Source organism: Oryx dammah, unplaced genomic scaffold, assembly GCF_014754425.2.
Source record: "Oryx dammah isolate SB20612 unplaced genomic scaffold, SCBI_Odam_1.1 HiC_scaffold_27, whole genome shotgun sequence".
NCBI classification, from domain to species: Eukaryota; Metazoa; Chordata; class Mammalia; order Artiodactyla; family Bovidae; genus Oryx; species Oryx dammah.
Window position 1 is genome coordinate 132927003 of NW_024070211.1, and position 26453 is coordinate 132953455.

Consider the following 26453-nt stretch of genomic DNA (forward strand, 5'->3'; position numbering starts at 1 on the left):
TAAGTCAAGGGACCCAGTCATGAAAAGATTTAAAGGCCATGGTTGGGAGTTTGATTTTCATTCTAGGTATAAAGAAAGTCCCCTGGAGGAGAAAATGGCAGCCCACTTTAGTATTCTTGCCTGGAAAATTCCATGGACAGGGAAGCATGGCTAGCTGCAGTCCATGGGGTTGCAAAGAGTTGGATACAACTTAGTGACTGAGCATGCACACACATAGAGAAAGCCAGTGCAGTCCTTGATGTGGGAAGCAGAAAATCAAAGAGGAGGATGTTCAGTGAGGTTGGAGGAAGATAACCTAGGGGACAAAGAGTCCTTAGTCTTACTGCAATTTCAGGTATAGGAAGAGGTGGAGATGTGCATGAAGAGACAGATCATGAAAGGTCCTTGGCTGTCAGGCTCAGAGTCTGAGACTTTACCCAGAAGGGCAAAGAAATTTACTGAAAGCTGAAATGTGAGAAAGGCACCTGAGCAAATAGAAATTTTGCATATCAACTTGAGGGTGTGTGAAGTGTGGGTTAGAGCAAAGAGGACATATGTTACCCCTTAGAACTGACAAGGCTGGTGCTTAGCAAAATTGTATATTTGATTAGACACCTTAGGAAGACAAGTAGAGAAAATATGGCTTTTTTTTTGCTTTCAGACTTCCTGTTTCCAGACCCACTGTCTATGCAGCCTGATAAACGTGAACAGCATCATGAAATTGAGGGCTGTGAACAAGGCATGGGGTTGGGAATATGCCCCTAGTTTTCCTCCTGTTCTCTGAGGCATGGTTCCTGATCACTCTTGTCCTTCTAAGGGAATACAGTCCATGACTTTGTTTTCTTGTGCTGTTTATAGAAGAGGTCAGAGAGGCTGAGTGAGTGAAGGGTATGGACCATATTGATGGCTAAAAAGCCTGAGTAAGGAGGAGTCAAAATTGAACACACTAGGGAACCATTGGTGGCTTTGGAGCAGGGGAGGGTGTGGAAAATGGATATTTTAGGAAAATTTGCCTGGCAACGGTAGGCAAGATAGCTATAAAAGCATCATTTTGATAATGGAGACAGTAAAAAGCAGTAGGATTTTTAAAAAGTCATTACTTATAAATGTTGATCTACATTCAGAAGGAATTACATAGGTATCTGAATATTTATGTTTCTAAATAAGGAGAAAGTATAGTGCTCAGAGGGACATAATGATACTTTTGAGTTTTAGCCAGAAAGATATTGTATGAATTGAAGTTGTTTTTGTATATATTATCACATTTTATTCCCATCACACTTAAGAAGTAAGAAATGTAGGCAATAGTGTCATTTTCAGAGAAGGAAAATTAGCCAGCACTTAGGCCCTTTCTTGTGGTTGAGGCTGGCCACAGAGCTTAGAGGACAAAGCCTGGAATCTTGACAATCAGGTCAATGGGTGTAATTCTACAACTGGTCTCCTATCCATACAGAGACTTTGAATCTATGTTTCAACTCCATTTGTCCAATAAGATTTTATGCCATAATGCCAACCTTCTCTATCTCCTGTCAAATATGGTCTCTACTGGCCACATCTGGCTTTTGTGATTTGAAACGTGGCTCAGGTGACTAAGGAATTTTGTTTTATTTTACATTAAAATTACATTCACATGACCACATGTGGTTGGTGATTCTGGCCTGAGCTCACTGCTCCTCCTTGGACAGAATCCTGGTCTTTCACTCATCCATCAGTCAAATCTTGATTGCTTTTTCATGCTCACAGACCAGATACACAGTCTTTTTCTGGGGAAGAAGGGGAGGCAGCTAGAGGCTGGTTCAGTCTTTGAAGGTGCATTTGATGTGATAAAAGCTCTCTGTAGTCATATGGGGTTGATCAGATCTGGGCTAAACAAAGGTAAGTGAGGTCTTTACTGTAGGACTTTTTTGAGCCTTTTCAATGCTAATGCTCCCTTTAAAACCAGAAAAGAAGAGATTCAGTAACTATAGGTCCATTTTCACAATATAGATAGTATACCAGGGAGTATATTTTTGAAAACTGGCTTTTAGAAAGAAAATATATTTGAGACACTTACTGGCTATGTGACTTTGAACAGCTTCTTCATCTTGCTTCATCCTTTATTTGCACAATGCTAATAATACATTCTAACTCAGAGGGTTGCTGTGAGTATGTGCTAACTTAGAAGCAATTAAGACTTGGTCCATGCCATAAGTGAGTCCAACCCTGACTGTTAATTAAGATGTGAAGTATACAAAGATGTGCAATTCTAACAGAAATGTCACAAAGCCTACTTATAGACAACAGGTTTTAAAGTCTCTCTTTTCACCTTCATTCTTTCTGACTTTACTCAGAGATATGTAGTTACCTGAGCAGATTTGCATTTGTACAGCATTGTTTCCTTGAGCTGTCTGCATTGTTCTTACCTACATTGGTAGCCTACTCAATACTGGTCTAACTATCCCTTGTCTGGTTTATGCAATTGAATTTTAATGCGTGAATGTTAGATAATGCAGGAACAGCCGTTGACCAAGGAAGAACGCACACCTTGGCTGACCCATACTCTCAGTTACTGACAAACAGGGTTCCTGAGTTTTGAAATTTGGCTCACTGAAGTTTTGTGTTTGGCCAATGAATGGGAGCCAGGGGGATAGAAGATTAAGTCAAAAAGGATTATTTCTGAGTCTTAAGATCTGATGGTATTTGCCTTGCTAGGTTTTGGACTTCCTTCCTTCTCTCTTTTGTTCTCTCCTTTACCTCTTCTTTCTTGCTTGCTTCTCTTTTTTGGAAAGGTAATGTCCATCTTACCCCTGTCCCACCATTATATTTTAGAATGGGACAACTCGTCTGGTTTCACAGTTCACAACCAGAAAGGAAATTTGCCTCAGAATGAATAGCACCCAAGTCTCACCCATGTCTTATTAGACAATATTTAGATGAGATTTTGGACCCTGGACTTTAGGGGTGATGCTAGAATGACTTTGGGCACTGTTGAGATGGAATGAATGTGTTTTTTATGTGAGAAGGTAATGAATTTTGGAGGGTAGAATGCAATAAACTGAATATTCATGCTTCCTCAAAATTCATACATTGAAGCTCTAATCCCAACCACAGTGGCATTTGTAGATGACATCTTGGGGAAGCAATGAGAATTAGATGAAGTCATGAGGGTAAGCCCTTATCATGGGATTAGTGTCATTCTATGTTTTTTCCAGTAGTCATGTATGGATGTGAGAGTTGGACCATACACAAGGCTGACCACTGAAGAACTGATGTTTTTGAATTGTGGTGTTGGAGAAGACTCTTGAGAGTTCCTTGGACTGCAAGGAGATCAAACCAGTCAATCCTAAAGGAAATTAATCCTCAATATTCATTGGAGGGAGTGATGCTGAAGCAGAAGTTCCAATATTTTGGGCACCTGATGCAATAAGCCAACTCATTGGAAAAGACTTTGATGCTGGGAAAGACTGAAGGCAAGAGGAGAAGGGAATGACAGAAGAGGAGATGGTTGGATAACATCACTGACTCAAATGAGTCAGTGACATTTCTGTTAGAATTGCACATCTCCAGGAGATGGCAAAGGACAGGGAAGCCTGGGCATGTTGCTGTCCATGGGTGGCAAAGAGTTGGACACGACTGAGTGACTGAACAACAGTAACAGGAGACATCCAGGAGCTCCCCCTCTCTTTCTCTTCACCATGTGAGAGCACAGTGAGTGCTGTCACCTGCCAGCTGGGAAGAGAGCTCTCACTAGAACCTCACCATGCTGGTGTCCTGATCTCAGACTTCCAGCCTCCAAGACTGTGAGACAGTCTATGGTATTTTGTTGTAGTGTATCCAGCTGACACCTACCTTAGACCTTTTGTGTGTGTGTGTGTGTGTGTGTGTGTGTGTGTGTGTGTTTTTGACAGTGACTATGTCTGATGAGCCTCTGAATAGCCAAGCAATGATTAGGTATGTCTTGCATATAGTCATTGTCTGATAAATAATGATGGAACTGCACTGTGGGGCAAGCCTTGGCATTTCACACAGCATTGCACATGTTTTTGTTTTTTTGTTTTTTATTGCTCATGGACTTATATTGTGGCAAAGCAACTAACTGGGGAATGACTGTTTTTGCGAGAAAGGGCAGAAAGTAAAGCCGAATAGATTGGCTTTACCTGAAAAAGACCATTACCCTATTAAATATGGGAGTAGAGCATCAGTTTATGAGCAAAGAGCTGAAGGTACTGAGAGAGAAAACAGGTCTGTATTTACAGAAGGAGGGGAGGGTGGGAGGTGAACTAGAACCCGGAGGTTTGGGATCCATCAAGCACTCAGGGTGCTGCTTCCCTGGCAGGTCAGGATTGGGGCCTGCCAGCTGCCCTTCATTTTTTCACCTTCTACCCCAGCATATGAAGTTATGAATATTTCCCACATTTATTTTTTGGCTTATTATTTGGGCTTCCCGTGGTGGCTCAGTGGTAAAGAATCTGCCTGCAATGCAGGAGATGCAAGAGATACAGGTTTGATCCTGGATTGGGAAGGTTCCCTGGAGAAGGAAATGTCAACCCACTCCAGTATTCTTGTCTGGGAAATCCCATGGACAGAGGAACCTGGCATGGTACAGTCTGTGGGGTCACAATGAGTTGGACACTATTGAGCATGCCTGCATGCATGGGCATCACATTTATTTTACTTTGCCTTCACTCTGAAAGAAATCCTGTTCCTTTAGGGCCACAATCTGGAGAATTTCTGGCCAGACTGGTCTCTGATAGCAGAGGTGGTAGGCATGGAGTGTTGACCGTCAACAAAACAGGCCTTCCAGAATAGCCCTACACAGAGAGAGAGAGAAAGAGAGGGAGACAAGGAGCTTGCAGTGGATGCAAGGGTGCATGAGTCCTTGTGAGGAGGGTGAGCACTCTCTGGGCTATGCAGTCTCCTTGGGCAACTATGGAGAATAAGTCAGCAAAGCAGTGTGCTCCCCAGAACCCACAACTCAGCAAAGCATGCTGAGGAGGACGGGCTAGCCGCCACGGCCCCACATAAAGAAGAGGAGTGCCCACTTCTGTCCATATCCCGGAGATACAATGCAGGGGTGACTGTCAGCACTGTGGATAGCCAGGGTGGCCACAGTCAGGCCCCACTCCACACTGAGCCAGAATGGGAGAAGAAGGGAAGAAACTGCAAAGGAAGCATGGCTACTTTGGGGCAAGAGATTCTGAAATCTGTCCTAGCCAATGCACAGAAAAGAGGGCTTTGTCCTAACAGGTATTGTGGGCCCCCCACCTGGCAGCTGTATGGAACTTGCCTTGGATGTTAGCAAAAGTCAAGTTGCCATAGTTTTTCCAAAGGTCCCAAGAGGTGAGGTGGGCTCTGCCTCCCACCTGAGGTTTCCTAGGATTGTGGCCAGACCAATGATTGTCACTGTTACTAGGTAGGATGTGTAACTATAAGTTAGGTCAAGTTTACTAGTATTTAGAGAACATTATGGCTCTGGGACTTTATCAGGAATTCTTGATAAAGAAAACCAGAAATGTATGAAGGAAGACTGTGTGGTAGTGAAAAGGTTCTTTCTATTCTGTATGCAAATGCAAATTCATGAGATCTGAATGTCTTCTGGAAGACACTCAAGCCATAAGCCTTGACCTCTTCATCTGTAAAATGGAGTGGGGGCTACTCTTGTGCCACAGTTTTTTATATAAACTTTGTACAGATCTAGTTTGTGAGTATACTCCTTTGTTTAAACAATGCTGAACTAAGAAGGTAAATGACTTATCTTGGGTAATAGCATAGAGTTACATAAAATTATAGACATTTTCAAGTAGGATTTGGAATTCATCTTTTTTAATGAAGTGAAAAAAAATCATGAAAGAAAAGGAGTTTAGGCAACAACCAGGATTAGTGGTATCGCTGATCCTTCTTATGTACGTCAAGTGACTACAGCTCTTTGTGAAGCATTTTCTAAGTATCATTTCCACCCAAACACTCAAACTAGTAGTGGTGAGGATCAGAATCATTGTGCCACTAATTTTTTAAAAATTGAGATATTGTATAAGAGGGGTCACTTCTTTCTTTCAAGTCAGGAAGTACCTTTGTGGTGTACCAAGTACTAAAAGTATTCCCTCCCCACTCATCCAACGAAACAGAATGGCCAAGCAGGGAAGAGTCCACAATGTAGAAATGGCTGTCTTAGTAGCAAATCAGAATAGGCTGGAGTCAGAGAGCTCTGTGATCCAATACTAGTTTCACCAGCTGTGGGAGCTCAGCATGTTCTCTGATCTATCATCAGTTGTAAAATGAGGATGATAAGGGCTCAGTGGGGCTGTTGATTACATAATAGAAAGTTTTTAAATGGTTATTTTAATAACTAACAAATATGTCTGGTAGTTACTGAGCACCCAAGTGTGATCTCACTTCACTGGTATATTAGTAATATTATTTTAAAAATATGTTTGTGGCCAATTCAGGGCCCAGTGGAGGAGACAAGCTGTCATTTCATTTGTACTTTTCCCAGGCACACTTACCTTGTATTCACAGTATCACATTGCTGATGGTTGATCAGTTCGTGGTGCATCTGCCTGTGTGAATGGGGGTATTCCTTATCACCTACTACACATTTTTTTTTTTTTTCCTCAGGCCCACAAGAAATGTTTATTGTGGACTCAGTCCACAAGAGTCATGTTTTTCCATGCAAACATACTGGAGTGGGTTGCCATTCCCTTCTCCAGGGGATCTTCCTGATCCAGGGGTTGAATTCGGGTTTCCTTCATTGCAGACAGTTTCTTTACTGACTGAGTTATCAGGGAAGCCCACAAAGCTGAATAATAAATAATAGGATATTGCTAGTGATGGATACAGGAGAAAAGAAAAGATAACCTATGCACCCTTGATACAAAGACTACTGAGTTTTTGTCTTATGACTGTCTCCAAACTTTTATATTTCTCTCTCATTGTGGAAAGAAGTTCTACAAAATAATAGTTTATAATAACAAATGCCAATTCTGACTTATTTGTCTTTGGTTTTATTAAGAGCAGTTTACTATTTCTTTACAACAGTGGCAGGAATACTCATGATAAAGATAATAATAGTAGCACTGTGTAGACATTTGACACATTTATACTGTACAACACTCTTGATGGTGGCTATTTATTATTCCCATTCTAAGGATGAAGAAACTAAGGATCAGAGATGTTAAGTAGCTAACTCCAAGTCATTCAACAGGTAAATGGCAGAATTTAAATTCAAACCTAGGTGAGTTTGGTGTCAAAGCTCTGTGAACTTTCTCCTATACATGGACCTCCCTTTCGATTTGGTCCTGCACAGAGTGATTTTAAGTGTACGTTAAATGAGTAAATGGATGAATGGATGAATGAATAATGGATAATTGGAATGGTTCAATTCAAACTCCTTTTGCAACCATGATTCATTGAGAGATTTTTTTTTTCCCCTCTGGCCAAATTAACAAATTTTTCTCTTTCTTGGTCATGTATCCCCTTGGGACAAATGACTCTGATGAGCTGACCTACTTTTTATGCTTCCCAGAAGCTCCTGCCAGGTGGGAAATTAGCTGTGTGCCTTTGCACTTAGAATCTGTTCTAGCAGGAGAGACAGAGCCTGGGCAAAAGGGAGGAACCCGCCTTCTGCATTATTTTCCTCTCCTGCAATGTTTGCAAGAACCAGAGATACAAAGTGTAAGGGAATGGGTATGGAGAAACTTACTGGCAGATATGATAACAGAAAGAGGCTCCTGTGCCTGAGAACAGCATGGGGCATGTTGGAGGGTCTTTGGCTCCCCCAAATTTCCCTGATTCTGGATCCTGAACAGGTGATTTCCTTAGACTTGCTATTTGTTGAAAACAGGAAAACAAGGCAGACTCAAGCAGAGACACAGTTATCACTGTGAAGGTCTTGTACCTCAAAAGAAAATAGAAAGTTCAGATGTGAGTACCTGGAAGGAGCATGGAGTCTGGGCCTCATAAACAGCAGCTTTGATTATGGATCTCCCCATCAGACATGACTGGGCCTGGCTGCTCCACCTCCACCACTGCAATCCTCTTCACCCCCAGTACCCAGTTTCCCACTCCAGTAACTTGCTCATGGTCTAAGTGTTCAGATAACCAGCTGGTGTTGGAACTCGAGGCACCCACTCTGTAGTCTGTGTTTTACCAAGCTGATACAGGGCTGCTCTGTGACTGCTGCTTTTCTGAGCACTGTACATGGGCAATCTCATTTCAGTGATGGCTCCCATATTTTTACAATAATTTTATGGACCAGAAAACTCAGATTTGGGCAAAAACACATCTGGGTCATACAGTTGGTAAACTGCCTTAGGTATGTCTGTGAACATTTAGTCACTGTTGTGATGCTATTGTGCTGTGTCATTCTGCTGTTAGGTGACAGTGTTTTTGCACTTACCTGGCTTAGCTCTGGTCACCAGCTGCTGGGACACTCAAGCCCGAGACATCCCAGCAAGGAGTGGCCTCTGTGGATACCTCCTGTCTTTTCTGAAAGCCTGTCCTGTAAGGTCTTCTTGGTTTCTTTCCAGGGCTTCATAAAGATCATTACAAAGCCTCTGTCTGCCAAGTCTCTGAGAAATCCTTGGGCCCTTCTTGACCCTCTCCCTTTAATTAAGAGGCAGCACCAAAGGTTATTGTAATACTGAATATCTATCTTCTACGGAAAATCATGAGCTGAGGGACAAAGGGATCAATCAAAGCATTTAGGGTCAACCTTTCACACTGAAAGCCATGCATGGTTGATGGGTAATTTCATTTTCAGGAGCATATGCTGTGTTGTACAGACGTAGACACATAGCAACTTTTCTTATTTTTGCTTTAACACTGAGTCACAAACAAAACCTTGTCTTCTCTTCTTTGTCTGCATGCATGCTATTTAAGAAAGGATGGAGCACAGGGGAAGGGTTCTCAGTAATGGCTTGTTCATTAATCTAAAACTGGTTTGTCTCAGATTCTTCATTCAATCATTCTTTCAGTCATTGATAAAATATTAACCTGCCATCTGCTAAGTAATTGATAGTGGACTGAAGTTAAGGTTATAATCATCATACAGAAAATAAATGATTCTTGTTCTGGTAGCATCAGTTTGGTGGAGAGATAGCCAGTAATTAAACACACTTGACTGTGAACTTTTTAAAGTTTTAGACAAGTGGTTGGTGTAGTCATTGGAGAGGTCAAGAGGCGCTTTCCTGAGAACATGACTCTTTAGGTGATATCTGACTGAATTAAATTAAGAGACGAAGGGAAACACTGCAGATAAAAGAAGAAACATGTGCAAAGACCCTGTGGCAGTAGGAGTATGCTGATTAGGAAAGATCTCAAGATGGTGTGTGGGTGGAACAGAGAGGCTCCCAGGAGGCTCAGGAGATGGGGGAAGAGGTGATGGAACTAGGCAGAATTTGAACCCCATATTCAGAAGGTTGCTCTTTTGTTTGTTTTGCTTTTATCCATTAAAGTGCTTTTAGCAAATCAACACTGTCACACTTGTTTGCTTATTTTAAGAATTACTTTGTCTGGGGTTCAAAGCACTGACTACAATGGGTCAGAGAAGATTTGAGGGAACTGGCCTAAAGACAGTTGCAGCAGTCCAGGGGAAAAGGAAGGTGACTTGGACCAGGCGATGGTTGTGGTGCCAGTGAAGAAAAGAGGATGTATTTGCAAGATATTCAGGAGATACAATCTGTTTATGCAGATAGCAGTTTGGCTGGAACAGAGCTCCCATGTGCCTCCTGAGCAGCTTGAAGTGAGGGAGCAGCTCTGCACACTCATATCTGGCATCCGGGTAGGTTCTCAAACTCAGCCCCAAGCCCTGCCCTTTGAATGTATGAAAGCTTTTGGTTTTTCCAATTTGGCCTTGGAATATGGAATGAAGCAGGGAAAAGACTAATAGAGTTTTGCCAAGAAAATGTACTGGTCATAGCAATCACCCTCTTCCAGCAACAAAAGAGAACATTCTACACATGGACATCACCAGATGGTCAACACCAAAATCAGAATGATTATATTCTTTACAGCCAAAAATGGAGAAGCTCTATACAGTCAACAAAAACAAGACCAGGAGCTGACTGTGGCTCAGATCATGAACTCCTTATTGCCAAATTCAGACTTAAATTGAAGAAAGTAGGGAAAACCACTAGACCATTCAGGTATGACTTAAATCAAATCCCTTATGATTATACAGTGGAAGTGAGAAATAGATTTAAGGGACTAGATCTGATAGACAGAGTGCCTGATGTGCTATGGATGGAGGTTCATGACATTGTACAGGAGACAGGGATCAAGACCATCCCCATGGAAAAGAAATGCAAAAAAGCAAAATGGCTCTCTGGGGAGGCCTTACAAATAGCTGTGAAAAGAAGAGAAGCAAAAAGCCAAGGAGAAAAGGAAAGATATAAGCATCTGAATGCAGAGTTCCAAAGAATAGCAAGGAGAGATAAGAAAGCCTTCCTCAGTGATCAATAAAAAGAAACAGAGGAAAACAACAGAATGAGAAAGACTAGAGATCTCTTCAAGAAAATTAGAGATACCAAGGGAACATTTCATGCAAAGATGGGCTCGATAAAGGACAGAAATGGTATGGACTTATAGAAGCAGAAGATATTAAGAAGAGGTGGCAAGAATACACAGAAGAACTAAACAAAAAATATCTTCACGACCAAGGTAATCACGATGGTGTGATCACTCACTTAGAGCCAGACATCCTGGAATGTGAAGTCAAGTGGACCTTAGAAAGCATCACTATGAACAAAGCTAGTGGAGGTGATAGAATTCCAGTTGAGCTCTTCAAATCTTGAAAGATGATGCTGTGAAAGTGCTGCACTCAATATGCCAGCAAATTTGGAAAACTCAGCAGTGGCCACAGGACTGGAAAAGGTCAGTTTTCATTCCAATCCCAAAGAAAGGCAATGCCAAAGAATGCTCAAACTACCGCACAATTGCACTCACCTCACACGCTAGTAAAGTAATACCCCAAATTCTCCAAGCCAGGCTTCAGCAATATGTGAACCATAAGCTCCCTGATGTTCAAGCTGGTTTTAGAAAAGGCAAAGGAACCAGAGGTCAAATTGCCAACATCCACTGGATCATGGAAAAAGCAAGAGAGCTCAAAAAAAAAAAAAAAAACAACAACTATTTCTGCTTTATTGACTATGCCAAAGCCTTTGACTGTGTGGATCACAATAAAGTGTGGAAAAAGAGATGGGAATACCAGACCACCTGTCCTGCCTCTTGACAAACCTATATGCAGGTCAGGAAGTAACAGTTAGAACTGGACATGGAACAACAGACTGGTTCCAAATAGGAAAAGGAGTATGTCAAGGCTCTATATTGTCACCCTGCTTGTTTAACTTATATGCAGAGTATATCATGAGAAATGCTGGGCTGGAAGAAGCACAAGCTGGAATCAAGATTGCCGGGAGAAATATCAATAACCTCAGATATGCAGATGATAGCACCCTTATGGCAGAAAGTGAAAAGGAACTAAAGATCCTCTTGATGAAAGTGAAAGAGGAGAGTGAAAAAGTTGGCTTAAATCTCAACATTCAGAAAACGAAGACCATGGCCTCTGGTCCCATCACTTCATGGGAAATAGATGGGGAAAGAGTGGAAACAGTGTCAGACTTTATTTTTCTGGGCTCCAAAATCACTGCAGATGGTGACTGTAGCCATGAAACTAAAAGACACTTACTCCTTGGAAGGAAAGTTATGACCAACCTAGATAGTATATTCAAAAGCAGAGACATTACTTTGCCAACAAAGGTCCGTCTAGTCAAGGCTATGGTTTTTCCTGTGGTCATGTGTGGATGTGAGATTTGGACTGTGAAGAAAGCTGAGCACAGAAGAATTGATGCATTGAACTGTGGTGTTGGAGAAGACTCTTGAGAGTCCCTTGGACTGCAAGGAGATCCAACCAGTCCATTCTGAAGGAGATCAGCCCTGGGATTTCTTTGGAAGGAATGATGCTAAAGCTGAAACTCCAGTACTTTGGCCACCTCAGGCGAAGAGTTGACTTACTGGAAAAGTCTCTGATGCTGGGAGGGATTGGGGGCAGGAGGAGAAGGGGACGACAGAGGATGAGATGGCTCGATGGCATCACCAACTCCATGGATGTGAGTCTGAGTGAATTCTGGGAGTTGGTGTTGGACAGGGAGGCCTGGCGTGCTGCGATTCATGGGGTCGCAAAGAGTCGGACACGACTGAGTGACTGAATTGAACTGAAGCTTTTGGTTTTACTTTTATGTAGCTCACCGGAGCCCTGAGTCACAGCAGGCTGGGTACAGGGCACACTTCTCTGTCTGGTTTTTAGCTCCCTACTTTGTGAAATTAGAAAGGAGGACCAGACCATTTCCAATGCTCACTTGCAGCTCTGTGACTGACAGTTCTTATGACAACGTACATTTTGAAGGCCTCAAGGAGACTGTTGTGTCCTTGCCTCCTAATGTTTACTTTTTAACTGTAGCCCCTTATTCATCAGGGATGGGTTTACACTCCTTTCCACACCTCTCAGTGGAGATGCAAGGAGCCTTTGCTGATTTGATTGGATTTGACCTGATTTGATTTATTTCACTGGACTTGAGTGTTGACTTCAACGCCAAGATCAGAACCAGACAGACTGAGAAAAGCTGCCTAATCTAGACTTGTGTTCTGGCCTGTCAGTCACTGCGGCTGGGATATAGTGTGAGCTAGGTCAATATGCACAAAAAGGAGGTGGGTAGAAAGAACAGCTGGGAACTCCTTAGCTGATACAGGCAGAGTGGTAGCCACAGGATCACTCTGTTAATATTTATACTTGAATTTGTAATGCATGCATGTAGTTAAAAGATCAAACAACCCTAAGAAAGATCCCAATAAAACAGCTGACCCCTTACTGCATCACTCCTCAAACTCCAGTTTCAAGATTTTTGGCTTTCTTCTTTCCTTTACCATCATATTTATAAATATATGCCAATATTACTGCTCCTTCACTTATCATTTTCCAGTATCATTTGTTGATACATGAGGTTAGGATTTAGCTCTCTCTTCCCTCCTTCTTTACCCTCAGAGGCCCCCATCTTTCCAACTGAGTTATATCACAATTTTTATTAAATCTATGCTCACTGTACCTCATGTTTATCCATATTCATCAAATTGTATTTGGGTGCACAGGTTCTGGGTCTTAGATGTCAGCACAGGGCACTGGATAGGTTGAAACAAAGAGGAATGTTACCCCTATCCTTGCCTTCCCTTGAACTCCATTGAATTTTCATGCATATGTTACATGGGAGATGGCACTTTTTTCTAAGGTACACACATTATCTGAATTCTCTCTGAGGAATATCTTTCTTTTTCCTTTCAATCTGTGGGTGTGAAGCCAATATTGTGATACTTGATACAGATGAAAGGGAGCCAGAACCCTGAGTCACCTCCTTATTGTTCTTGATGGCCCAGGGGTGAAGTGGACCCTGCTGGGGGTGGTGGAGGGATGGGGAGGGGGCAAGGAAATGAACAAGATATGGATATGTTCCGTTAGCTCTTTCACTCATTATAAAAGTTACACCAGAGATTATGGGATGATTAACTCAAAGATCCCCTGGAGAAGGAAATGGCAATCCACTCCAGCACTCTTGCCTGGAAAATCCCATGGATGGAGGAGCCTGATAGGCTACAGTTCATGGGATCACAAAGAGTCAGACACAACTGAATGATAATTAGTTAATTATAACTCACCTTTGGACTTGCTGGAGGAATGACACAATTTCCTGGTTGTAGGCAGTCCAGCTGCTGAAAGAATCCTGACACTCTCCATACATTAAGGAATTCTTAGCATGAGGATAAATATGAGCTATAGATCTGAATTGGAAGAATTGGAAGTAGAGGGATAACACAAAATTATTTGGATATATTGCTTCTTGGAAATTACAAAAGACATATTTTCCTTATTCTTTTTGCTAAGTAAAACTAAACTATTGGATGTTCTATAGAAAGCAAATAGGGAAACTTTGAGAACTGGAGAGAAGAGAGCAGACTGGTAATGTACATCAGACCTTATGTATCCCAGACTTGTGAAAATCCCACACAATGGGCACAGCCTTATATCCTAATGTGTTAATAATTACCTTGAATGTAAATGGTTTAAGTATGCCAATTAAAAGATACAAGTTCGAAGAGAATAGATTATAAAATATGATCCATCATATCCTGTCTGTAAGAAATTCACATCAAACGATGAATTTTTGCATGTTGAAAGTGAAAAAATTAAAAAATAGACAGCATACATACATTAATCAAAGGAAAATGTAAATGGCTATGTTAGTGTCAGATGAAGTAGACTTCAGAGAAAATAAAATTATGAAAGACACAGAGGGACATTATACAATAATAAAATGGTCATTCAACCAAGATCAACCAAGTAATCCTAAGTTTGTTTCACCAAGCAAGAGAGCTGCAAAATATATGAAGCAAAAACTGATGGAAATAAAAGGAGACATGAACAAGTTGACAATTATAGTTAAGGGATGTTAAGATTCTTCTCTTGTCAATTAATAGAACAGCTAAACAGAAAGATAGCAAGGATGTAGGAAAACTCAACAACATCACCAATGAAAAGGATTTATAGAGTATTCTGCTCAACAACAGCAGAATAAATTATTTTTTCAATTGCACATGGGATATGCACTAAAATAAACACTATCTGGAGTCATAAGACAAATCAGCAAAGCCTAAATTGAAATCATACAAAGTGTGTTCTCTGACCACACTGGAAATCTCTAATAGAAATAAAAGGATAGTTTCCAAATACCTGGAAACAAGCAACATGCTTCTAAGTAATTCATCATCAATGTTTCAAAGGAAATTTTAAAACTTGCTAAACTGAAAGAAAATATATACAACACATGAACGTTTGTGAGACACAGCTCAAGCAATGCTTTTAGGTAAATTTATACCATTAGAGTCATACATTAGAAAATAGGAAACATCATGAATCAATGATCTAGTCTCAATCTTAAGAACACAGTAAAAGAACAAACTGCTTTCAAAGCTGGTAGACAGATTGGAACAAAAAAGACCAGAAATCAATGAAATTGAAAGCTAAAAAAATAGAAAACAACAATGAAATAAAATTGATTCTTTACAAATATTTTTAAAATGAAAAATATGTTGCAAAATTAACAAAAAGAGAGAAGATACAAGTTGCTAAATCAGAAATAAAACTATATATTACCACGGTTCCTTCAGACTCATGGGGATAGTGAAGGAATACCACAGATAATTCCATATGTAAATATATAAACATATAAGTTAGTTCTTCAAAAAATACAAATACCATAATTCAACCAATATAAAACAGATACTGTGAATAGCTGTATAACTATTAAGGAAATTGAATTCTTAATTATAAAACTCTACTCAAAGATCTCAGCTAAGTGCCCTCTGCAGGGGTGGGGGGGTGGTGGGGGAGTGGGGGGGTCGGGGAGAGAGGTCGAAGAGAGAGGGGATGTATGTATACATATAGCTGACTCACTACATTGTACAGCAGAAACTAACACAGGTGTCAAGAAATTAACTCCAATCAAAAATAAAAATAAAAACCTTCACTCAAAGATTTCCAAGATCATATGATTTCACTGGGAATTTTTCCAGATATTGTTAGAAGTATTAACTCCAAATCTAGAGCATTTCTCACAGATTGTGGAACAGAAGGAAACACCTCTTAATTCATCTTTATGAAAATAAAATTACCCTGACTGTAAAACTAGAAAAAGATAATTTTAAAAAAATAGAAAGAAAATTATAGACCTATAATCTTTATTAATATGGATACAAACTTCTTAACAAATATTAAAACACAATTCAGCAATATATAAACAAGAATTATATACCAAATAAAGTAGGGTTCATTCCAAAGATGGAAAGCTGGTCAGTATTTGAAAATTAATCTATTTAATACATCATGTTATTAAGCTAAAGAGAAAAAAATTAAAAAAAAAAAACATGAGCATATGTCTGATTAGCATGCCTTTCAGTAAATTAAGAATAAAGGTAAACTTTCTCAAATAGGTGAAGAACATCTACAAAAAACAATAGTTAACATTATTTTTGTTGGAGAAAAATTGGATGTTTTCCTCCTAAGATTGAGAATAAACATAAAATTGTCTGCTCTCATTACTCTCATTCAAAGAGGTGCTGATGTTCTAGCCAGTGCAATAAGGCAAGAAAAGAAATTAAAAGATATGTAGATTGGAAAGAATGAAATAAAATTGTCCCTACGTGCATATTACTTCATGGTCTACGTAGGAAATTCCAAGGGATCTACAAATAAACACTAGAACTAGGAAATGAGTTCAGCAAAATCATAGGAATGAAGATAAATATGCAAAAATAAATTGTATCGTACATAACAGCAATAAACTCATGGACATCAAAATTTAAAATACAACAATTTAAATCTGTAAAGGAAATGAAATAGTTATATTATATATTTTAAAAGCATGTATATAACTTGTATTTTGAAACCTAAAATCATTGATCAAAGAAACCTAAGCAAGATCAGAGAAGACATTCTTGAATTAGAGGATCCAAATAGTAAAGCTAACAAGTCTCCTGAAATTGATATATAGGTTTAACCCAGTTCTTTCCAGTCCCAGCAAGATATTTTTGTAGCTAGAAAGATTAATACAAAAAATATGGAAAGGCAATGGAACTTAGTTAAAATGATTGTGGAAAAGAATAAGACAGTATACCCAATTTGAAAATTATATAACTCTAGAAAAGACTGTATAGTCTTGAAGGAAGGCTAGAAGCATACTTAAATGGGATGGGATAGAGAACCCAGTAGCAGATCCATACAAATATGCCCAACTGATTTTTCAAGACAATGTACAGGCAATTCAATGGAGGAATGCTAGCTTTTCCAACAACAACAAAAATTAATATCTGATTGGTTTTGGAGCAATCAGATACTCAGGAAAAACAAAACTTCAACCGAAGTCTCACATCTTACACAAAAATTAACTCAAAATGAGTACTTTTCTGGAAGTCCAGTGACTAAGAATCTACCTTGTAATGCAAAGGACATGGGTTTGATCCTTGGTTGGGGAACTAGCATCCCACATGCCATGGAAAAACTAAGTCTGCACACTGTGGGGCCTGCACTCCACAACTAGAGTCCACGTGTGGCAATGAAAGATCTCGCATGCCAGAACAAAGACCTGACACAGCCAAATAAATAAATATTTTGGGGAAAAAAACTCAAAATGGACCATGGGCATATGTGTAAAACTATAAAACTTTAGGAAAATCAGAGGAGAAAATCTTTGGGCCCTAGGGATATTTAAAGAGTTATTAAGCTTGACATCAAGTGCACAATTCTATGGAAAATGATCAACTGGGCTTCATCAAGATTAAAAATATTTGCTTTGTGAAAAACACTGTTAAGAGGTATGAATGTAAAATGATACAAGCACTCTGGAAGAGTCTGCAAATTTCTTAAATACTAAACATACAACTATCATATGATATATGATATATCATATGAAACATGATATATCATATGATACAAATGACCCAGCAATTGTGCTGCTAGTTATTTATTACAGAGAAATGAAGACTGATGTTCACACAAAAAAATGTATAAGCAAACATTTTTTGTATTGCTTTGTTTGTAATAGCCAAAAGTTAGAAAGAAATCTTATGTCCTTCAACATGTGACTGGTTAGACAAGGTGTGGTACCTTCATGCCATAGAACACTATTCAGCAATAAAATGTACCATGTTGATACATGTATCAGACTTGGATGAATCTCCAGAAAATTATGTTGATTGAAATATCCCAGTCCCAAAATGTTACACACTATATGCATGGGTACTAAAATGCTTCAGACATGTCTGACTGTTTGTGACCACATGGACTATAGCCTGCCACAGTCGTCTTTCTGTGGGATTCGCCAGGCGAGAATCCTGGAGTGGCTTGCCATGCCCTCCTCTGGGGGATCTTCCTGACCCAGAGATCAACCCTGATTTCCTGCATTGGCAAGCAGATTCTTTACCACTTGTGCCACCTGGGCAACCCTACACATGCCACAAGGGAAACCCACACACTAGGGAATCACATATGTGATTCCACTAATATAGTATCCTTCGAATGATAAAATTATAGAAATTAAGAACAAATTAGTGATCACTAAATGTTAAAGAGGGGATGAGGGTAGAAGAGAGGTGAGTGGGGTATGGCTACATAAGGGCAGTCTGAAGGATGCTCCTGGTTATGAAAATGTTCTGTGTCTTGACTGCATCAATGTCAATATCCTGGTTGTGAAATTGTATTATTGTTTTATAAGTGATTACATCGCTTGAGAAAACTCTGTAAAGTATATACTGAACCTCTCTATAATAGCAACCCACTCCAGTACTCTTGCCTGGAAAATCCCATGGACGGAGGAGCCTGGTAGGCTGCAGTCCATGGGGTCACGAAGAGTCGGACACGATTGAGCAACTTTCACTTTCACTTTTCACTTTCATGCATTGGAGAAGGAAATGGTAACCCACTCCAGTGTTCTTGCCTGGAGAATCCCAGGGATGGCGGAGCCTGGTGGGCTGCCGTCTATGGGGTCACACAGAGTCGGACATGACTGAAGTGACTTAGCAGTAGCAGCAGCATCCAAATCTAATGCATATGGAAACTTTTAATTAAAATTGTCTGGACATTAATTTGAGGACAAAATTAGATTTTTGAGATTGATTTCTTTATCAATTCAGTCACTCAGTCATGTCTGACTCTTTGTGACCCCATGGACTGCAGCACACCAGGCCTCCCTGTCCATCACCAACTCCTGGAGTTTGCACAAACTCATGTCCATTAAGTTGGTGATGCCATCCAACCAGCTCATCGTCTATCATCCCCTTCTCCTCTTGCCTTCAGTCTTTCCCAGCATCAGGGTCTTTTCCAATGAATCAACTCTTCACATGAGGTGGCCAAAGTATTGGAGTTTCAGCTTCAGTATCAGTTCTTCCAGTGCATATTCAGGACTGATTTCCTTTAGGATGGACTTGTTCGATCTTTTTGCAGTTCAAGGGACTCTCAAGAGTCTTCTCCAATACCACAGTTCAAAAGCATCAATCCTTTGGCAGTCAGCTTTCTTTATAGTCCAACTCTCACATCCATACAGGACTACTGGTAAAATAATAGCTTTGACTAGACACATCTTTGTCAGCAAAGTAATGTCTCTGTTTTTTAATATTCTGCCTAGGTTGGTCATAGCTTTTCCTACAAGGAGAAGCATCTTTTAATTTCATAATTTCTTTTTTAAAATTTGTTTTTAAATTTAAATTTATTTATTTTAACTGGAGGCTAATTACTTCACAATATTGTATTGGTTTGCCATACATCAACATGAATCTGCATTAACTTCTTTATATTTTGAACTTTAATTTTTCCTGGGAACTTGATATTGAGAGGGATTTTGTATTCAAATTTGGGGTACCTATCAATATGTTGCTGGCATTTTATGAGCAGAATATCTCTAGGTTTTTAATACCATTATAAAATTTTGATGAGCTCTTTTGGAATGGGAAGTAGAAAAGCGAATTCACTTACAATCTTGGGTCCAGGCCTTGGAACTTCATTCTGTTTTGAAGTCTCCTGGGGACAAGTGCATACTGCCTGTCGGTGTCCACAAAGAACTGTTGTCATTTTTACGATCAAGACTGTATTGAAAGCTACATGAGTGTCTGGGTGCAAGTTCATGATATATCCATTATGTTAAGAAAACAAAACCTGATGATTATTGGGGTTGGTTATGATGTGGAAGCCGTGCCCAGTGGGTGGAGGAGGATTCTTTTTTTTTTATTTTATTGAAATATAGTTGATTTATAATGTGTTAATTTCTGCTATACAGCAAAGTGATTCAGTTATAGATTCTTTTTCATATTCTTCTTTAAAATATAAATTTATTTATTTTAATTGGAGGTTAATTACTTTACGATATTGTATTGGTTTTGCCATACATCAACATGAATCCGCCACAGGTATACACGTGTTTCGCATCCTGAACCCCCCTCCCTCCTCCCTCCCTGTGACGCATATTTATGGAGGAGGATTCTTAATCGCAAGTTTGAAAGAAGCAGTTGAGTATTCCTAACTCAACCCTTCCTCTTGCTCTCTAGGGTCTTCCTGTGGGAATTCACTTTCACTCTCTGCTTCTCGGTACTGTGGATTTCTCAGGGGCAGCCGCCCAGAGAGGCACATGGCTGCGGGCTTGTTACCTAGCACACTTAGCCAGCAAACCTCAACCATATTCTCCACTTCCTCCTATGACTTTATTTTGGTTAGTTCTGAATAAAAATATGAATAAAAATGGTTTTGTGTTAGGTTCCTATAAATCTCAGTTGCCTTTAGTCAAAATTACAGAGCAACAACTCTGTGTTTGTCATTTTGGCAGGGAGATGAAATTTATTTCTGTATGTAGGACCCCAAGCACCAGATGATCTTTGGATACAATTTTTTTCTCAAATCAAATATGTAGACCCTAGCATGTTCTATCACATTCACTGTGCATATTCTTAGTTTATCTTTTTAAAAATGTATTTTTCTTGAAGTAGAGTCAAATTCAATATTGTTTTAATTATTGCTGTATAGCAAAGTGACTCCGTTATACATATATATTATTTTTCATATTCTTTTCTATTATGGTTTATCAGAGGTTATTGAATATATTTCCCTATGTGATACGGTAGAATCTTATTGTTTATTCATTCTATATACACCAGTTTGCATTTGCTAATACCAAACTCCCAATGCAACACTCCTCAAGATAAACCTTAATGTATCTTTGTAGTGATTTGTTTGCAAAAGTAGCTTCACAGCAGTTTCCCTTCCTTTTTCCACCCTGAGGTAGTCTGTTCTCATAATGACTCGACTAAGCTATATAAATTGCTTTGCTGAAAGATCAATAGCAAATGGGTCATAAGCAGATATTTGAAAAGTGTTTACACACTGGACCTTGATTTTTCTTGCTACTGTTGGGAACTTGTGTCTACTGCCAGATGAGCTTGGACGAGTCTAAAGCATGATGAGAGACAAACAGAGAATCTGTTCCCATTGCCTTAAATGACATGTACATATGAATGAGACCACCCTAGACTCTCTACCTCCAGCCTAGTCAGCTCAGATCAGAAACACACAGCTGAACTCATTATAATGAGTGATAATAAATGTTTGTTGTTTTAAGTTGCAAAGTTTTGTTGTGGTTTGTTATGCTGCAAAAACTAACTATTTTATATATACATTTGCTTAAAGTGTTGTCTCCTATTAGGATCAGTTTATAAATTTGCTTCAACATGTCAGAAACCTTCAGAAATAATCATAATCTCCCATCTGAGTCAGAAATAAAAGATTTAACATATAAACTCCCCTTGTTTTATATCCAGTCATCAATAGGATTCTCATGACTCTCTCACCGTGGTTCTTCCAGTCTCAATCATAAAATCACTTCCAAAAGGAAATAAGGGTTTCTCACAAACACTTTCAAGTGAACTCTCTTCTTTAGCCTCTATAAATAGCCATAATGGTCCCACTGAAAGCCGATGAGATGCTTGCTCTTATCATGACAATTCTATTTCTATTGATTTTGTTGTTGAGAGATTTTGGTCACAACCTCACAGCCCATGTTGCCCATAAAACCTTTATGTCATCATTAATGCTGTAGCATCTTAGGACTCAGATTTATTCAGTGCTGTTTTATGTACTGAGTGAAGATGTGGGCTGCCCAAGACTTCTGAGGCATTGCAGTGAGTCAGGTTGGCTTGGGAACTTTCACAGATTCTCTCCCCCACCTCCAACTTCTCTGCCACGAGCACCCACACCTACTCCTTCCTCTACCTTCTTTCTCATTATGTCCTCTGCTATCTTTATATCTTGAGCATATTTGTGTGGTTAGACTGTTCCACACTGCACTTGACTGTGGGCCTCTTGTGGACAGGAATCATGTGGGTCCATCCCCTCTATCCTCCTTTCTCTAGCACTGCATATGAAGTTTGTCAGATGCAGAATAAGCACTTAGTGTTTTGAGGGTTAAGTTCAATTCATTTTGTTCATTTCACAAATGTTTATTGAGTCTTAACTATTTGATAAACACTGGAAAATGTTCTCTATAGGACAGTGAATGAAGTAGATATCATCCCATATCATCACACAAGTAAATATATAACTGTGAAGTGTGATGGTTTTATTGAGAAGACAGTACAAAGATGTTAAAGAGACCTGATTTGTGTTGAAAACTTGGGGTAAGCCTTTATGATGAAGTATATTTCAGGTAATAATGGAACCATAAATAATCTAGGCTTTGCCTAGATAATTCACTTGACAGTATATGAATGGTGTCTCCTGGAGCAGAGAAACTCAGTCAGTCACCCTAAGGCATAACATGATAGGTTTTTCAGGGAGAGGGAACAATATGGGCAACCAGGGGAAAGAAAAGTGCTCTATTTAAAAGAGAGCTAGTTGTGCACCAGAAGCATCATGAAGTCCACCTCCTTCGGGTTCAGTTCAGTTCAGTTGCTCAGTTGTGTCCAACTCTTTGCAACCCCATGGACTACAGCATGCCAGACCTCCCTGTCCATCACCAACTCCTGGAGTTTGCTCAAACTCATGTCCAATGAGTCAGTGATGCCATCCAAACATCTCACCTTCTTGTCGTCCCCTTCTCCTCCTGCCTTCAAACTTTCCCTGCATCAGGGTCTTTCCCAAGGAATCAGTTTTTCGCATCAGGTGGCCAAAGTATTGGAGCTTCTATCTCAGCATCAGTCCTTCCAATAAATATTCAGGACTGGTTTTCTTTAGGAATAACTGGTTTGATCTCCTAACAGTCCAAAGGACTCTCAAGAGTCTTCTCCAACACCACACTTCAAAAGCATTAATTCTTCAGCACTTAGTTTTCTTTATGGTCCAATTCTTACCTCCATATATGACTATTGGAAAAACCATAGATTTGACTAGAAAAACCTTTGTTGGCAAAGTAATGTCTCTGCTTTTTATATGCTGTCTAGATTTGTCATAGCTTTTCTTTCAAGAAGCAAAAGTCTTTTAATTTTATGGCTGCAGTCATCATCTGCAGTGATTTTGGAACCCAAGAAAATAAAGTCTGTTACTGTTTCCATTGTTTCCCCATCTGTTTGCCATGAAGTGATGGGACTGGATCCCATGACTGGATGTCTGGCTCCTTCCAGTAGCCATTCATTTCAAGCACCTGCCATGATATAAAGCAAGGTGCTAGGAAGTTTTTTCCAGAAAGAAGTATTGTTGGGTAATTGTGCTTGGAACATGAAATACAGCTCTATGATAAAAATATAGATTAGTAACCTTTGGCCCATAGATGATATTTGAAGTAATGGTAAGAGTAGAGTCAACTGGAGAAAACCCATAAATAAGACATGAGCATGGCTGGGACAGAAGCCTCCAGGAAAACCAGCATGGGAGGACTGACTGACAGGGATAGAGAAACTCAAGAGGAAGGAGAAGTGTTAACTAGCACAGCATGGTTGACCAATTCTACTCCAATATAAAAGTTAAAAGAAATGAAGAATGGAACTTAGGGGAGAGAATGCATGAAGCAGAAGGGGGCGGACAAATAGCCCAGGCCAGTGGATCCCTTACAGAGTAGCTTCGTTAGCTCCTCACATTGCGTGGTGCATGAGCCATCTGACCGCTTGTGGTTACCTGCTTCACTATCCATCCTTCCATATCCCATAGTTGGGGCCTATCTGTGTGCTTCTGATACCCTGTACCTAGCAGAGGACCTGTGAATTGCTGCTGCTGCTAAGTTGCTTCAGTCGTGTCCCACTCTGTGCGACCCCATAGATGGCAGCCCACCAGGCTCCCTCATCCCTGGGATTCTCCAGGCAAGAATATTGGAGTGGGCTGCCATTTCCTTCTCCAATGCATGAAAGTGAAAAGTGAAAGTGAACTGCTAAGTATGCTTTAATTTCTCACTCAAGAGTCATTCCCAAGGGCTGTCCTTGATTCCAATCATTTTCCCCCATCTTCCTCATTTCCAGTATGAGTTCAGTGCTCTTCTCTGAGCTCTCTGAATATCCAGTGAACTTCTATTATTGTCCTAAGTTTCATGTCTGTTTTATAGTGAATTCCACCTAAACAGACTCCAAGTCAAAGATTCAAGTCCAACAGTTTATTTGGGAAGTGTGAGGATGATAGGAAGGAAAGGCAGCCAATTAAAGATGCATTCTTAAATCAGGCAACATTGGGCAATTTGAACTTAACCCCACAGCACATCTGAGAGCTAGCGTAATAAACTCAGAGTTTTCCTACCCAAGGTGGGGTATTTGTCCACCAACTCTTGATATTCACTGGTTGAGGACTGTATATGTGCACATATGTGTGTGTAGACTGTCTCACTTTGGGTAGAGTGCTTCATAAAATTCTGGAAAAAGACACAAGTTAGAGAAACATAGATATTAGCAGCTGGAAAGTGCTGAACTCATTAGAATTGCTAAGGTTGGAGGCACATGGGTAGGTCACATAGAGCATCTGCTTCATCTTATCACACACACAGAAATCATCCATTCATTATCTATCTATCCATACACACATATATCTATATCTATCCATATATTTAAGGGTCTGGTTTTCTTAGACCTTGTCCAATACATGGCACAGGGAAGGAACACAGTGAGTATAAGAGGAATGAATGAATGAATAAATAAATCAATGGATGGAATAAGGCAAGACCATCCAATTAATTTCATATATTTTGCTTTCTGGCAGATTGGGGCCAGGGTAAGAGAATTTATAGGGTTTTTAGAAAAGCATAGAGAAAGACAGTAAGCTTGCTGCAAGGAATTTTTCCTATGTAGAGGAAGGAGAAACATTTAACAAACTCATCTTTATTGATTAATGTGGTAATTAAAATACTGCCTTTATTTTTATCATATTTAAAGAGTCAAATGATTTATAAACTTATTAAGAAAAGAGTAGCCCCTCTCTCCATTATTTCCAAAATTTTCTATTCTCCAGAGGGAATTGATTTACTTTGTTTTTAGCTGTTTTCTCTTTACTTTTGTTTTGATATTTTCTTTTGCTTCTTTGAAAACAATGCTTTTATTTCTGCCTGAATTTTTCTGTTTTAGGAATTGTGCATTAGCCTTTCACTATATCAATAGGAGATTTATTTATTTTACCACCCTTCCCACTCCACCTACTCAAGTACACATCATTGTAATTATACAAGTGCCATCACCAGGAAAGCATATACCACAATTGCTTCTTCATTCCTATCCACTCATTTTTTAATCTATAATATTTATTTCTCTGTTTTTCACTGTCTTTATATCTTTATTTTCCATACACTTATTATAAATTGGGCCCTGAACTGTATAGCAATGTTAAGATAATTCAGTTATTTATAAATCTTATCTTCATGAAGAGATCTTTCCCGAGGCCCTTTGCAGTCTGTATTGTTGCAGTCTAAGCCTGGTACATAACTGCTGTTTCTGCGACCTTCATTTCCCATTATACTTGGAATTCCCTTCTATTTATGTCATCTGCTGCTCTGTCTTGCATTCCTACACAGGTATAACTGAGAGATATCGCAGACTCAATTTCAGATCACTGCAATGAAGTGAATATCACAATAAGGCAAATCACATGAATTCTTTGGTTTCTCAGTGCCTATAAAAGTTATGCTGATACTATTCTGTAGTCTATAAGTGTGCAGTAGCATTATGCCAAAAAATATTATACATATACCACAATTAAAAATACTTATTATTAAAATGCTAGCCATCATCTGAGCCTTCAGTGAGTTATAATCTTTCTGGTGGTGAAGGGTCTTGCCAAGTTGCTGATGGCTGCTGACTCCTCATGGTGGGGGATGTCAAAGGTTGGGATGGCTGTGTCAATTTCTTAAAGAAAGACATCAATAAAGCTTGCTACATAAGTTAACTCTTCCTTTTATGAAATATGTATGTGTTATTCAATAGCATTTTCTCTACAGTGTAACTTTCTTAAAATTGGAGGAAATCTTCTCAAAAACCTGCCACTGCTTTAAGTAATATTATAAATCCTTTGTTGTCATTTCAACAATATTCATAGCATCTTCACCAGGAGTGTATTCCATCTATAAGACTTTCTTTGCTCATTCGTGAACAGCAACTCCTCAGCCATTAAAGTTTTACCATGAGATTGCAGCAATTCAGTCTCATCTTCAGGTTACGCTTCTAATTCTAGTTCTCTTGTATTTCCACCACACATGCAGTTACTTCCTCCAATGAAGTCTAGAAACCCTCAAAGTCATCCATGAGGGTTGGAATCAGCTTCTTCCAAACTCCTGTTAATGTTGATGTTGACCTCTTCCCATGAGTCATGAATATTCTCCATGGAATCTAGAATTGTGAATCCTTTCTGAAAGGTTTTCAGTTTATTCTGTCCAGATCCATGAGAAGAATCACTATAGCAGCTATAGAGTTACAAATGTATTTCTTAAATAAAAAGACTGGAAAGTGAAAATTAC